This window comes from Cervus elaphus, chromosome 16 (assembly GCF_910594005.1).
Source record: "Cervus elaphus chromosome 16, mCerEla1.1, whole genome shotgun sequence".
Classification (NCBI taxonomy): Eukaryota; Metazoa; Chordata; class Mammalia; order Artiodactyla; family Cervidae; genus Cervus; species Cervus elaphus.
The window spans coordinates 17198293-17214647 of NC_057830.1; the positions used below are offsets into that span (position 1 = coordinate 17198293).

Here is a 16355-nt window from a genome sequence, read left to right on the forward strand (position 1 = left end):
CTAGTTTTGATAGCTGTACTGTGGTTATACAAGAGACTCAATGTCCTTATTCTTAGGGAATATGCACTGATTTCTCCAACTTACTCTCAGATGGTTTATATCAAAAGCATAAATACACATAAGTACATCTGATAAAACAGATGAATCACATGTATTGATGAATCTGGGTAAAGAGTATATGAGTGTTCTTTCTGTTTCATTTTTACAACTTTTTTGTAGGGAACATTTGAAATTATGCTAAATTAAAAAGTTACAAAAATAAGGTACAAACCTCTGTGTAGTATAGAAATAAGTTTGAAAGTTTAAAACATTAAAATATATTTATTTACCTTATTTATGTACATAAGGAAAAAGCTGGAAAGAAATACAATAAAATATTGTCAATTGTTATATCCTCATTTAAGTTTTAAGGATTATTATAAAGTTTCTTATTGATATTCAAAATGTTCTGTTTTCTTACTACACTTGGAATAAAGTCCAATGACTCTAAATGTCCCTTGACCTCTTCAGGGGGAGATACTGTTTATCACTACTTCTAAATAGCTACTCTCCTTTTCCCCATCACTTCCTATTCTCTTATTCTGGTTTAGTGGTGTCAACTCCCATTAGTGGCAGAATGTTGGAAACAAACATACAGTCTCAAGGAAGGATTATATATATTATAATACAGCCGTAGTCATAACTACCAGGCAGTCTACATTCTGGAAAATCTTTTCTATGTGTTTTTTCCAAAAAGAAGAGCTTGGCTGTCCTGCTTCTTGGCTTGTGGTCAAGCTACCAGAATAAATTCCTTTCTTCTTCTAGTTTCTTCTCTTACCTTTTGGGCAACTGCAGATAGCCAACAAAATCAAGAGTTCAATTCCTGTTGTTTCTTTGCTTCCTCAGTTCAGTTCAGTTCGGTCATTCAGTCGTGTCTGACTCTTTGCGACCCCATGAACTGCAGCGCGCCAGGCCTCCCTGTCAATCACCAATTCCCGGAGTTTATTCACATACATGTCCATCAGGTTGGTGATGCCATCCAACCATCTCATCCTCTGTTGTCCCCTTCTCCTCCCACCTTCAATCTTTCCCAGCATCAGGGTCTTTTCAAATGAGTCAGTTCTTTGCATCAGGTGGCCAAAGTATTGGAGTTTCAGCTTCAGCATCAGTCCTTCTAATGAATACCCAGGACTGATCTCCTTAGGATGGACTGGTTGGATTGCCTTGTAGTCCAAGAGACTCTCAAGAGTCTTTTCCAACACCACAGTTCAAAAGCATCAGTTCTTCAGTGCTCAGCTTTCTTTATAATCCAACTCTCACATCCATACATGACTACTGGAAAAACATTAGCTTGGACTATATGGACCTTTGCTGCAAAGTAATGTCTCTGCTTTTTAATATGCTATCTAGGTTGGTCATAGTTTTCTTCCAAGGAGCAAGCATTTTTTAGTTTCATGGCTGCAGTCACCATCTGCAGTGATTTTGGAGCCCAGCAAAATAAAGTCTGGCACTTGTCTCATGCATCCCACCTGGGCTGGTGATCTGTTTCACCATAGATAATATACATGCTGTTCTTTCGAAACATCCCACCCTCACCTTCTCCCACAGAGTTCAAAAGTCTGTTCTGTACTTCTGTGTCTCTTTTTCTGTTTTGCATATAGGGTTATCGTTACCATCTTTCTAAATTCCATATATATGTGTTAGTATGCTGTAATGTTCTTTATCTTTCTGGCTTACTTCACTCTGTATAATGGGCTCCAGTTTTATCCATCTCATTAGAACTGATTCAAATGAATTGTTTTTAATGGCTGAATAATATTCCATGGTGTATATGTACCACAGCTTCCTTATCCATTCATCTGCTGATGGGCATCTAGGTTGCTTCCATGTCCTGGCTATTATAAACAGTGCTGCAATGAACATTGGGGTGCACGTGTCTCTTTCAGATCTGGTTTCCTCAGTGTGTATGCCCAGAAGTGGGATTGCTGGGTCATATGGCAGTTCTATTTCCAGTTTTTTAAGAAATCTCCACACTGTTTTCCATAGTGGCTGTACTAGTTTGCATTCCCACCAACAGTGTAAGAGGGTTCCCTTTTCTCCACACCCTCTCCAGCATTTATTGCTTGTAGTCTTTTGGATAGCAGCCATCCTGACTGGCGTGTAATGGTACCTCATTGTGGTTTTGATTTGCATTTCTCTAATAATGAGTGATGTTGAGCATCTTTTCATGTGTTTGTTAGCCATCTGTATGTCTTCTTTGGAGAAATGTCTGTTTAGTTCTTTGGCCCATTTTTTGATTGGGTCATTTATTTTTCTGGAATTGAACTTCAAGAGTTGCTTGTATATTTTTGAGATTAATCCTTTGTCTGTTTCTTCATTTGCTATTATTTTCTCCCAATCTGAGGGCTGTCTTTTCACATTACTTATAGTTTCCTTTGTAGTGCAAAAGCTTTTAAGTTTCATTAGGTCCCATTTGTTTATTTTTGCTTTTATTTCCAATATTCTGGGAGGTGGGTCATAGAAGATCCTGCTGTGATTTATGTCGGAGAGTGTTTTGCCTATGTTCTCCTCTAGGAGTTTTATAGCTTCTGTCTTACATTTAGATCTTTAATCCATTTTGAGTTTATTTTTGTGTATGGTGCTAGAAAGTGTTCTAGTTTCATTCTTTTACAAGTGGTTGACCAGTTTTCCCAGCACCACTTGTTAAAGAGGTTGTCTTTTTTCCATTGAATATCCTTGCCTCCTTTGTCAAAGATAAGGTGTCCATAGGTTCGTGGATTTATCTCTGGGCTTTCTATTCTGTTCCATTGATCTATATTTCTGTCTTTGTGCCAGTACCATGCTGTCTTGATGACTGTGGCTTTGTAGTAGAGTCTGAAGTCAGGCAGGTTGATTCCTCCAGTTCCATTCTTCTTTCTCAAGGTTACTTTGGCTATTCGAGGTTTTCTGTATTTCCATACAAATTGTGAAATTATTTGGTCTAGTTCTGTGAAAAATACCGTTGGTAACTTGATAGGGATTGCATTGAATCTATAGATTGCTTTGGGTAGAATAGCCATTTTGATAATATTGATTCTTCCAATCCATGAACACGGTATGTTTCTCCATCTGTTTGTGTCCTCTTTGATTTCTTTCATCAGTGTTTTATAGTTTTCTATGTATAGGTCTTTTGTTTCTTTAGGTAGATATATTCCTAAGTATTTTATTCTTTTTGTTGCAATGGTGAATGGTATTGTTTCCTTAATTTCTCTTTCTGTTTTTTCTTTGTTAGTATATAGGAATGCAATGGATTTTTGTGTGTTAATTTTATATCCTGCAACTTTACTATATTCATTGATTAGCTCTAGTAATTTTCTGGAAGAGTCTTTAGGGTTTTCTATGTAGAGGATCATGTCATCTGCAAACAGCGAGAGTTTCACTTCTTCTTTTCCTATCTGGATTCCTTTTACTTCTTTTTCTGCTCTGATTGCTGTGGCCAAAACTTCCAACACTATGTTGAATAGTAGTGGTGAGAGTGGGCACCCTTGTCTTGTTCCTGATTTCAGGGGAAATGCTTTCAATTTTTCACCATTGAGGGTGATGCTTGCTGTGGGTTTGTCATATATAGCTTTTATTATGTTGAGGTATGTTCCTTCTATTCCTGCTTTCTGCAGAGTTTTAAGCATAAATGAATGTTGAATTTTGTCAAAGGCTTTCTCTGCATCTATTGAGATAATCATATGGTTTTTATCTTTCAATTTGTTAATGTGGTGTATTACATTGATTGATTTGTGGATATTAAAGAATCCTTGCATTCCTGGGATAAAGCCCACTTGGTCATGGTGTATGATTTTTTAAATATGTTGTTGGATTCTGTTTGCTAGAATTTTGTTAAGGATTTTTGCATCTATGTTCATTAGTGATATTGGCCTGTAGTTTTCTTTTTTTTGTGGCATCTTTGTCTGGTTTTGGAATTAGGGTGATGGTGGCCTCATAGAATGAGTTTGGAAGTTTACCTTCATCTGCGATTTTCTGGAAGAGTTTGAGTAAGATAGGTGTTAGCTCTTCTCTAAATTTTTGGTAGAATTTAGCTGTGAAGCCATCTGGTCCTGGGCTTTTGTTTGCTGGAAGATTTTTGATTACAGTTTCGATTTCCTTGCTTGTGATGGGTCTGTTAAGATCTTCTATTTCTTCCTGGTTTAGTTTTGGAAAGTTATACTTTTCTAAGAATTTGTCCATTTCATCCAAGTTGTCCATTTTATTGGCATAGAGCTGCTGGTAGTAGTCTCTTATGATCCTTTGTATTTCAGTGTTGTCTGTTGTGATCTCTCCATTTTCATTTCTAATTTTGTTAATTGGGTTCTTCTCTCTTTGTTTCTTAGTGAGTCTTGCCAATGGTTTGTCAATTTTGTTTATTTTTTCAAAAAACCAGCTTTTAGCTTTGTTGATTTTTGCTATGGTCTCTTTAGTTTCTATTGCATTTATTTCTGCCCTGATTTTTAAGATTTCTTTCCTTCTGCTAACCCTGGGGTTCTTCATTTCTTCCTTCTCTAATTGCTTTAGGTGTAGAGTTAGGTTATTTATATTACTTTTTTCTTGTTTCTTGATGTAAGCCTGTAATGCTATGAACCTTCCCCTTAGCACTGCTTTTACAGTGTCCCATAGGTTTTGGGTTGTTGTGTTTTCATTTTCATTCATTTCTATACATATTTTGATTTCTTTTTTGATTTCTTCTATGATTTTTTTGAATTTTCCAAGACCAGATTTATGGCCCAGGATGTGATCTATTCTGGAGAAGGTTCCGTGTGCACTTGAGAAAAAGGTGAAGTTGATTGTTTTGGGGTGAAATGTCCTATAGATATCACTGTGAGGGTCAAATGTCATTCTCTTGAAGATTCTTGTTTACCCCTTTTTGTGCTGTCCTGGGGGGTCCCCAGGCAGAACTAGCTGCTTACTCCTCCATGCTCCAGTTGCTTTTTCTTCTTTTTCCTATGAGAGCATTTACCAGGTTGGGTGGAGATTTTTCTTTTTAGAAGTTTCACTTCCCTGGCTGAGCTGAGAGCTTTCCCATGAGCACCAATGTGCCAATTTTATCTCTGCATCCCTAGTGCCTGGCACAGAATCTGATGAACAGCAGAGCATGTTACATGCCTATAGAAAGTGGGGAATTCCAGTTCTAGTGGTATTTCTCCCTTGAAATCTTTTAATCCTTTAAATAAGAGTAATTTTTGCATCTGGTGAGAACTGAGCACTCTGAACACCTTCTGCCTTGTTGTTCAGTTGCCTAGTTGTGTTCAATTCTTTGTGACCCCATGGACTGCAGCACGCCAGACTTCCCTGTCCTTCACCATCTCCTGGAGCTTGCTCAAACTCGTGTCCATTGAGTCAGTGATGCCATCCAACCATCTTGTCCTCTGTCATACCCTTCTCCTCCTGCCTTCAGTCTTTCCCAGCATCAGGGCTTTGAATTGTAGTTATCTGTGAGTATTTTTTCTTTTTAATTTACCCTCCCACTCTCTCATGCAGGGCCCCAGTCACATGATTGCTGAAACTGCATCTTGTTCATTTTTGAAACCTGAGCAGTGTCTGGCCTATGCATTCCATCGTTTGTTTAAGATACAGTTCCTGAGCAAGGAGCAAGGAATATGACTCAAGCATTTGATGTACAATACAGTTCTTGCCTTTTTTACATAGGCCTATTCAGCAAACCACTTCCCCATTGCACAATGAATTGGAGGGTGGGGCTGACTTCAATGTTAAAATCAGTCAGGGTTACCAGAAGTCTTTTACCTACCTCTGACTAGAAAGCATTAATTCACAACTTACTTCAAATCCAGGCCTGTCTCTTTTACCAAGAATGTCAGAATAAGGATCTGAATCATTGTACATGTGCAAAAAACAATGCAAGCTCTGAGCAGGACAAGGATTGTTGGAACTGATGGAAGATAAAATCCAGGATAAATGATTGGATTATAGTTCCCACAGTCACAGAATTTAAAAAAAAGTTTTCTGACCTTTGCAGCTATTATGTTCCATTACTGCATATGGCTATTCAAGATTAATTGCACTGGTTGTCATTACATTATATTAAACTTACACTATAGATATATGACAGTTGAATAGAGGTTTTGCCAGAGTCCAGTACCAACTTGGTGAGTTTTTTTATTCACTGAACAAATGTTTACTAGCTTATATCATATGCCAGCTCTATTTTAGAAATGGCTGATAGAGAGACAAACATGACAGACCCTGCCGTTGCTCTCATTTATTTTTTTCTTTTTTGCTATTAAGTAATCCATGCTGACTGTATTTATCCTGGTCACTAAACTTGCAGACTTGCTGTGGGGAGTGGAGAGAATGTTTATATAGCATTCAGATGTTTTGATAGGCAGTATGTACTATGTAAGAACTCTATGTGATTAGTCTCCAGCACAATATTAATGTGTTAAAAATCAACCATGAAATTGCATTTCTAAGGTCCTTTTGCTTTTGACTTTAATATTTCTTAATAGTCAAGTCCACTGACTTTCATTTGATTATCAGTTTTTAAAATTAAACTTGTTTGCACCATTTAACAGAGAAATAGTGTTTTGATTCCTCTTGGAATATAAATGCTCCATTCTGAGTAATATTTTGTAGAGTTGTTTTTCTTTAATATCCATATTTCCTCCTCAATCTCACAGAACATTACAACTAGGAGGAAACGTGAGTATCATCTAATCTAATGCTGGTTAAACACTTTCATTCTTTTCATAATATTTGAAAATGCTTCTTTTCTGAAGACTCAAGGTTCTGGAAAATTTTTGCCTGCCAAACTGTATTTCATTATTAATTACCAATATTTCATTTTTCTCACTTTCATTGAAGATGTTACTGCTAATCATAACTTACAATTAGTATGAGGCAACTAGAATTATGGCAGGTGGCTATTGATTCTGGAGCCCAAATTACTTGGGTTTGAATTTTCGTTCCACCATTCACTAGCTGAGCAACCTTGAGCAAATTTCTTAACTCTCAGTGCCTCTGTTTTCTCATCTGTACATGAACTATGATGATAGTACATACTTCATATAGAGTTGTGAAGATTCCTGCATTATTGTAGCCCAAACAAAGAAAATTCCCCTTTGTTATCCTGTCAAACCAAAAGAGACTTCTTTTAATATTAGATTTCTAATAAAATATTATTTTATTTATAATAAAATAAAATATTAGAAATATTTTAGCTTGCGAGTACTCATTACTATACCTTTTAAGACTCCAGTGAGTTTCTAAGGGATTTCTATTTGAGAATAAACTTCTCTTTGATGATGACAAACTTGAAACTTAGAGAAGTTAGGTGCTCGAGGGTTCCCAGCTGGTCAGGGTCAGACCAGCACTAGAACCTGGAACTTCAAATTGGAGAATTGTGCATTTATCAGGCTAATTATAAGCCTGTTCATAAAGGTCACAGATCCTCCCAGATCATGAGGTGTGGAATAGACACATGATGGGAACATTAGAAGCACTTACTATCAGGAATTCTTTGTCCACTGAAGGAAAACAAGTAATGGAAAGAATTCCAAGTATTGGAAAGAATTCCAAGTATTGGAAAGAAGACATCTTATAAGGAATGTTTCCATGATTTGGAGATTCCAAATTATCATATATCACTGCAGAATACAACTTCCTCCAGAAAATGCATTACAGAATAACCGAGGAATTGAAGTAACTCCATAAAGCCCTTAATAAAGTCTGCAAATATTTTCCAGGCAAGAATACTGGAGTGGGTTGCCATTCCTTCTCTAAGGGATCTTCCTGACTCAAGGATCGAATCCATATCTCTTGCATCTCCTGCATTGGCAGGGTGATTCTTTACCACTGTGCCACCTGGGAAGCCCCTATAAATACTAGACTTTTAAAATAGATTCTGTCACAGAAATAAAGTTAACACCATACGCTGATATCATTACTAAAACAAAGCAAACTGTGAGCTTAACTGAATGTATGAAAATTCAGTAATGATGATGGACGCCAGTGACCACTGCTGCCCAGTGAAGGGCTGACGGATGTAGCAGTGGTCAGAAATGGCTACACTGCAGGATGAAGGCCCTACATAGAGCTCCCACACTGCCCTCAGCTAGACCTACTGGGTGCTGAGTGAGCTTCTCAGTCAGTCTCAACAGTTTCCCAGTCCTGTCTCAGCCTACGTGACAACAATTATTTGTCATGAATTTTCTGAGAAGCTCCTGAGTAGTTGAGATCTGGGAATGATAAACCCAAGAATGCCTAAGCACTATTCTCAGGGCTGGTTAATATTTGTATAAGCTTCTGAGGGGACTGTAAATGGATACATGCTTTGGGGAGGACAATTTAATATTTGATTATTATAAGTTTTTAAATTGTCCACTTTCTTTTATCAGTAAATCCACATCTATCAATCTATTGTATGTATTAGGGACACATGGACAAAGAGATACTCAGAGCTACCTAGCAGTGTTATACAATAGCAAAACAGTAAATAATCTCAGTGGTCATCAACAGGAAACTGATTAAAAAATTATTGTGCATTTACAATAAGAAACTACACAGCCATTACAAATGATACTTTAGGGTAAAATTTATTGATGTGGAAAAATACTTAGGATATGAAAGTGAAAGTAGCTCAGTCGTTCCAACTCTTTGTGACCCCATGGACTATAGTCCATGGAATTCTCCAGGCCAGAATACTGGAGTGGGTAGCCTCTCCCTTCTCCAGGGGATCTTCCCATCCCAGGGAGAACTCAGGTCTCCTGCATTGCAGGTGGATTCTTTACCAGCTGAGTTACAAGGGAAGCCCAACAATACCGGAGTGTGTAGCTTATCCCTTTTCCAGCAGATCTTCCCAGGAATCAAACTGGGGTCTCCTGTATTGCTGGTGGATTCTTTACCAACTGAGCTATCAGGGAAACCCTATAACATGGAATAAAAAAATAAGAATACAAATTTATACCATGATGATACCACAAATTTATTTATTATTGATGCCACAAATTTATACCACATATGATCCCATTTATATGAAAAAGAATATGTCTTCATTTAGAAGGAAGACTGAAATGAAATATACCAAAATATAAATAATGATATATTTAGAGGTGGGTTATAAGTAATTTTTCTATATATTGTATGGTTTCTATGATAAGTATGTAGTACCTTTTAAATCAACTATCTTTATTAAATAGTACATGCATATATTTACAAAATTAAATATGGAATGGAAAGAAATCCAGACACTTAGTTCGTTTTTGCAGAAAACAGCAATATCAACAGTTTCTCCTGTATTATTCCAGAGATTCTACAGTGTAGGAGTTGTGTGTAGTATATGTGTATGTGTGTGTCTTCACATTCGTTCATTCACAAATGGAAGAATACACAAAAACTGTCTTATACTTTACTTCTTTTCCATAGTGATCCATTTTAGAGATCATTCCACACTAGTAAATATACAGCTGTCCAATTCTTTTTTTCTTTTAACTGGCAGTGCAGCATGGCTTGTAGGATTTTAGTTTTCTAGTCAGGGCTGAACCCAGGCCCTGGCAGTGAAAGCACGAGTCCTAACTACCATGCTGCCAGAAAACTACCCAATTCTTTTTAATAGCCACAAAATATTCCCTAGAATGAACAGAACATAATTGGTTTAGTTGATTCTCCATTTATGGGCATTTAGTTGTTTATTATCTTTCACTATTATGAACAATGCTCCCATAAACAGCCTTGTCTGTGTGTCTTTAAGCACAGGTACAGGTATCAGTTCAGTTCAGTCACTCAGTCATGTCTGACTCTTTGAGACCCCATGGACTGCAGTAGGCCAGGCCTCCCTGTCCATCACCAACTCCCGGAGTCCACTCAAACTAATATCCATCAAGTTGGTGATGCCATCCAACCATCTCATCCTTTGTCCGTCCCCTTCTTCTCCCACCTTCAATCCTCCCCAGCATCAGGGTCTTTTCAAATAAGTCAGCTCTTTGCATCAGGTGGCCAAAGTATTGGAGTTTCAGCTTCAGCATCAGTCCTTCTAATGAATACCCAGGACTGATCTCCTTAGGATGGACTGGTTGGATTGCCTTGTAGTCCAAGGGACTCTCAAGAGTCTTCTCCAACACCACAGTTCAAAAACATCAATTCTTCAGCACTCAGCTTTCTTTATAGTCCAACTCTCACATCCATACATGACTACTGGAAAAACCATAGCCTTGACTAGATGGACATTTGTTGACAAAGTAATGTCTCTGCTTTTTAATATGCTGGCTAGGTTAGTTATAACTTTCCTTCCAGTGAGTAAGCGTCTTTTAATTTCATGGCTGCACTCACCATCTGCAGTGATTTTGGAGACCCCCCCAAAATAAAGTCTGCCGCTGTTTCCACTGTTTCCCCATCTATTTTCCATGAAGTGATGGGGCCAGATGCCATGATCTTTGTTTTCTGAATGTTGAGCTTTAAGCCAACTTTTTCACCCTCCTCTTTCACTTTCATCAAGAGGCTCTTTAGATCTTCTTCACTTTCTGCCATAAGGGTGGTGTCATCTGCATATCTGAGGTATTGATATTTCTCCTGACAATCTTGATTCTAGGTTGTGCTTCATCCAGCCCAGCATTTCTCATGGTGTACTCTGCATATAAGTTAAATAAGCAGGGTGACAATATACAGCCTTGACATACTCCTTTTCCTATTTGGAACCAGTCTGTTCATGTCCAGTTCTAACTGTTGCTTCTGCAGGTATATCTACAGTGAATTTCTTGATATAGAGTCATTAAGTCAAAGGCTTATACACAGGAAAAATACATACTCAAATTTTGAACATTCATTTAGTGATCATAGTACATGATCCAGAAACACACGTTTTGAAAAATCTAAATATAATAACCCTAAATAGTTCTTATTTTAAAATATGATTATTTTTTTATTTTATTTATCATGATGTATTTCCCCACTATATAATAAAGAGCATTTGTTGCTCTTTATTGCAGAGGCAATGTCCATCATTAGCAGTAGGCATGCACTATAGTTGGGAGATAGCAAGGCATCAACAGGATATCAACACAACTATACCAACTCAACCTCTCCATGCACAAAAAAGTTAATTTATAAATATACTCATGTCTCCTAGCTATTGATTCTAAAATTCCTTACTCCTTATCTAATATACATATATGTTTTTTTTTTTTATTTTTTTTAATTTTTTTATTAGTTGGAGGCTAATTACTTCACAACATTTCAGTGGGTTTTGTCATACATTGATATGAATCAGCCATAGATTTACACTTATTCCCCATCCCGATCCCCCCTCCCATCTCCCTCTTCACCCGACTCCTCTGGGTCTTCCCAGTGCACCAGGCCCGAGCACTTGTCTCATGCATCCCACCTGGGCTGGTGATCTGTTTCACCATAGATAGTATACATGCTGTTCTTTTGAAACATCCCACCCTCACATTCTCCCACAGAGTTCAAAAGTCTGTTCTGTACTTCTGTGTCTCTTTTTCTGTTTTGCATATAGGGTTATCGTTACCATCTTTCTAAATTCCATATATATGTGTTAGTATGCTGTAATGTTCTTTATCTTTCTGGCTTACTTCACTCTGTATAATGGGCTCCAGTTTCATCCATCTCATTAGGACTGATTCAAATGAATTCTTTTTGACAGCTGAGTAATATTCCATGGTGTATATGTACCACAGCTTCCTTATCCATTCATCTGCTGATGGGCATCTAGGTTGCTTCCATGTCCTGGCTATTATAAACAGTGCTGCAATGAACATTGGGGTGCACGTGTCTCTTTCAGATCTGGTTTCCTCAGTGTGTATGCCCAAAAGTGGGATTGCTGGGTCATATGGCAGTTCTATTTCCAGTTTTTTAAGGAATCTCCACACTGTTTTCCATAGTGGCTGTACTAGTTTGCATTCCCACCAACAGTGTAAGAGGGTTCCCTTTTCTCCACACCCTCTCCAGCATTTATTGCTTGTAGTCTTTTGGATAGCAGCCATCCTGACTGGCGTGTAATGGTACCTCATTGTGGTTTTGATTTGCATTTCTCTAATAATGAGTGATGTTGAGCACCTTTTCATGTGTTTGTTAGCCATCTGTATGTCTTCTTTGGAGAAATGTCTGTTTAGTTCTTTGGCCCATTTTTTGATTGGGTCATTTATTTTTCTGGAATTGAGCTTCAGGAGTTGCTTGTATATTTTTGAGATTAATCCTTTGTCTGTTTCTTCATTTGCTATTATTTTCTCCCAATCTGACGGCTGTCTTTTCACCTTACTTATAGTTTCCTTTGTAGTGCAAAAGCTTTTAAGTTTCATTAGGTCCCATTTATTTAGTTTTGCTTTTATTTCCAATATTCTGGGAGGTGGGTCATAGAGGATCTTGCTGTGGTTTATGTCAGAGAGTGTTTTGCCTATGTTCTCCTCTAGGAGTTTTATAGTTTCTGGTCTTACATTTAGATCTTTAATCCATTTTGAATTTATTTTTGTGTATGGTGTTAGAAAGTGTTCTAGTTTCATTCTTTTACAAGTGGTTGACCAGTTTTCCCAGCACCACTTGTTAAAGAGGTTGTCTTTTTTCCATTGTATATCCTTGCCTCCTTTGTCAAAGATAAGGTGTCCATAGGTTCGTGGATTTATCTCTGGGCTTTCTATTCTGTTCCATTGATCTATATTTCTGTCTTTGTGCCAGTACCATACTGTCTTGATGACTGTGGCTTTGTAGTAGAGTCTGAAGTCAGGCAGGTTGATTCCTCCAGTTCCATTCTTCTTTCTCAAGATTACTTTGGCTATTCGAGGTTTTTTGTATTTCCATACAAATTGTGAAATTCTTTGGTCTAGTTCTGTGAAAAATAAAAATATGGAACGCTTCACGAATTTGCGTGTCATCCTTGCGCAGGGGCCATGCTAATCTTCTCTGTATCGTTCCAATTTTAGTATATGTGCTGCCGAAGCGAGCACTACATATATGTTGAGAAAGCAAGCAAACAAATTCATTGTTTCCCCTAAATAATAAAAGTAGGCCCAGTATCATCCTTTAATAAAATGTGCTTGCTTCCCTTAAAAAAATATACTTAATACACAGCAAAATAAGTAAAATAAGTTTAGCAAAAAAACCTGTTAAATTCAGTTTAATTTTTGGCAAGGAACTAAATAATACTTTCTTTGTGCTCAAGCATGTATTTTCCTGAATTGGACTTTGTTATTGTATTGTGATTGGTGATTGTGCTTAAATTTTGACAAATGTCATTATTTTTTAAAACTTTATTTTATATTGAGATGACTTTGGTTTATAACATTATATGTTTCATGTGTAGAACCTTCTATTTCTACTTCTGTTTATACTACAATGTGAAAAGTGAAAGGAAGTGTTAGTCGCTCAGTTGTGTTTGACTCTTTGCAGCCCCATGGACATGCCAGGCTCCTCTGTCCATGGAATTCTCCAGGGAAGAATGCTGGAGTGGGTAGCCATTCCCTTCTCCAGGGGATCTTCCCAACCCAGGGATCGAACTCCAATATCCTGCATTGCAGGCAGATTCTTTACCATCTGAGCCACTAGGGAAGCCCACTACAATATGCTCACCAACCAAAAAATTTCCTTTACATCTGTCACCATTCATTTGATCTCCTTTGCCCATTTCCCACCCCCACAGACCTTCCCCTCTGGTAACCTCTACTCTGCTCTTTGTATCTGCGTGTTTTTGTTTCCTTTGGTTTGTTCATTTATCTTGGATTCATTTGTTTTTTATATTCCACATATGGGTGAAATCACATGGTATTTGTCTTTTTCTGTCTGAGTTACCTCACTTATTAATATTATTTTTTTAAAATATATTTTAATTGGAGGCAATATTGTAGTGGTTTTTGCCATACATTGACATGAATCAGCCATGGGTGTACATTTGTTCCCCATCCTGAATCCCCCTCCCTCCTGCCTTCCCATCCCATCCCCCATAGTCATCCTAGTGCACCAGCCCTGAGCACCCTGTCTCATGCATCGAACCTGGACTGATGATCTATTTCACATATGGTAATATACATGATTCAATGCCATTCTCTCAAATCATCCCACCCTCACCTTCTCCCAGAGAAGAGTCCAAAAGTCTATTCTTTACATCTGTGTCTCTTTTGCTGTCTCACATATAGGGTCAGTGTCACCATGTTTCTAAATTCCATATATATGTGTTAATATACTGTATTGGTGTTTTTCTTTCTGACTTACTTCACTCTGTATAATAGGCTCCAGTTTCATTCACCTCGTTAGAACTGATTCAAATGCATTCTTTTTAATAGCTGAGTAATATTCCATTGTGTATATGTACCATAGCTTTCTTATCCATTCATCTGCTGATGGACATCTAGGTTGCTTCCATGTCCTGGCTATTGTAAACAGTGCTGCAGTGAATATTGGGGTACATGTGTCTCTTTCAATTCTGGTTTCCTCAGTGTGTATGCCCAGCAGTGGGATTGCTGGGTCATATGGCAGTTCTATTCCCAGTTTTTTAAGGGATCTCCACACTGTTCTCCCTAGTGGCTGTACTAGTTTGCATTCCCACCAACAGTGTAATGGGGTTCCCTTTTCTCTGCACCCTCTCCAGCATTTATTGCTTGTAGACTTTTTGATAGCAGCCATTCTGATTGGTGTGAGATGATACCTCATTGCAGTTTTGACTTGCATTTCTTTGATAATGAGTGATGTTGAACATATTTTCATGTGTTTGTTAGCCATCTGTATGTCTTCTTTGGAGAAATGTCTGTTTAGTTCTTTGGCCCATTTTTTGATTGGGTCATTTATTTTTCTGGAATTGAGCTGCAGGAGCTGCTTGTATATTTTTTAGATTAATTCTTTGTCAGTTGCTTCATTTGCTATTATTTTGTCCCATTCTGAAGGCTGTCTTTTCACCTTGCTTATAGTTTCCTTCATTGTGCAAAACCTTTTAAGTTTAATTAGGTCCCATTTGTTTATTTTTGCTTTTATTTCCAATATTCTGGGAGGTGGGTCATAGAGGATGCTACTGTGACTTATTTCAGAGAATGTTTTGCCTATGTTTTCCTCTAGGAGTTTTATAGTTTCTGGTCTTGCATTTAATTTAGATCTTTAATCCATTTGCAGTTTATTTTTGTGTATGGTGTTAGAAAGTGTTCTAGTTTCATTCTTTTACAAGTGGTTGACCAGTTTTCCCAGCACCACTTGTTAAAGAGGTTGTCCTTTCTCCATTGTATATTCTTGCCTCCTTTGTCAAAGATAAGGTGTCCTTAGGTGTGTGGATTTATCTCTGGGCTTTCTATTTGTTCCATTGATCTATTTTTCTGTCTTTGTGTCAATACCATAATGTCTTGATGACTGTAACTTTGTAGTATAATCTGAAGTCAGGCAGGTTGATTCCTCCAGTTCCATTCTTCTTTCTCAAGATTGCTTTGGCTATTCGAGGTTTTTTTATTTCCATACAAATTGTGAAATTATTTGTTCTAGTTCTGTGAAAAATACCGTTGGTAGCTTGATAGAGCTTGCATCGAATCTATAGATTGCTTTGGGTAGTATACTCATTTTCACTATATTGATTCCTCCGATCCATGAACGTGGTATATTTCTCCATCTATTTGTGTCCTCTTTGATTTCTTTCATCAGTGTTTTATAGTTTTCTATATATAGGTCTTTTGTTTCTTTAGGTAGATTTATTCCTAAGTATTTTATTCTTTTCATTGCAATGGTAAATGAAATTGTTTCCTTAATTTCTCTTTCTCTTCTCTCGTTGTTAGTGTATTGGAATGCAAGCAATTTCTGTGTGTTAATTTTATATCCTGCAACTTTCCTATATTCATTGATTAGCTCTATCAATTTTCTGGTGGAGTCTTTAGGGTTTTCTATGTAGAGGATCATGTCATCTGTAAACAGTGAGAGTTTTACTTCTTCTTTTCTAATCTGGATTCCTTTTATTTCTTTTTCTTCTCTGATTGCTGTAGCTAAAACTTCCAAAACTATGTTGAATATTAGTGGTGAGAGTGGGCATCCTTGTCTTGTTCCTGACTTTAGGGGAAATGCTTTCAATTTTTCACCATTAAGGATAATGTTTGCTGTGGGTTTATCATATATGGCTTTTATTATGTTGAGGTATGTTCCTTCTATGCCTGCTTTCTGGAGGGTTTTTATCATAAATTGATGTTAAGTTTTGTCAAAGGCTTTCCTGCATCTATTGAGATAATCATATGGTTTTTATCTTTCAATTTGTTAATGTGGTGTATCACATTGATTGATTTGCAAATATTGAAGAATCCTTGCATCTCTGAGTTAAAGCCCACTTGGTCATGATGTATGATCTTTTAAATATGTTGTTGGATTCTGTTTGCTAGAATTTTGTTAAGGATTTTTGCATCTGTGTTCATCAGTGATATTGGCCTGTA

At 37.3% G+C, this 16355-nt stretch overlaps 1 non-coding gene across 1 annotated transcript; it reads right to left on the reverse strand.

The window, feature by feature from the left end:
• Positions 1-12807: 12807 nt before the first annotated feature.
• Positions 12808-12914, reverse strand: LOC122673135. The gene has a single exon (XR_006334612.1). It is a non-coding gene; the product is annotated as a U6 spliceosomal RNA (small nuclear RNA).
• Between the last annotated feature and the right edge of the window lie 3441 nt (positions 12915-16355).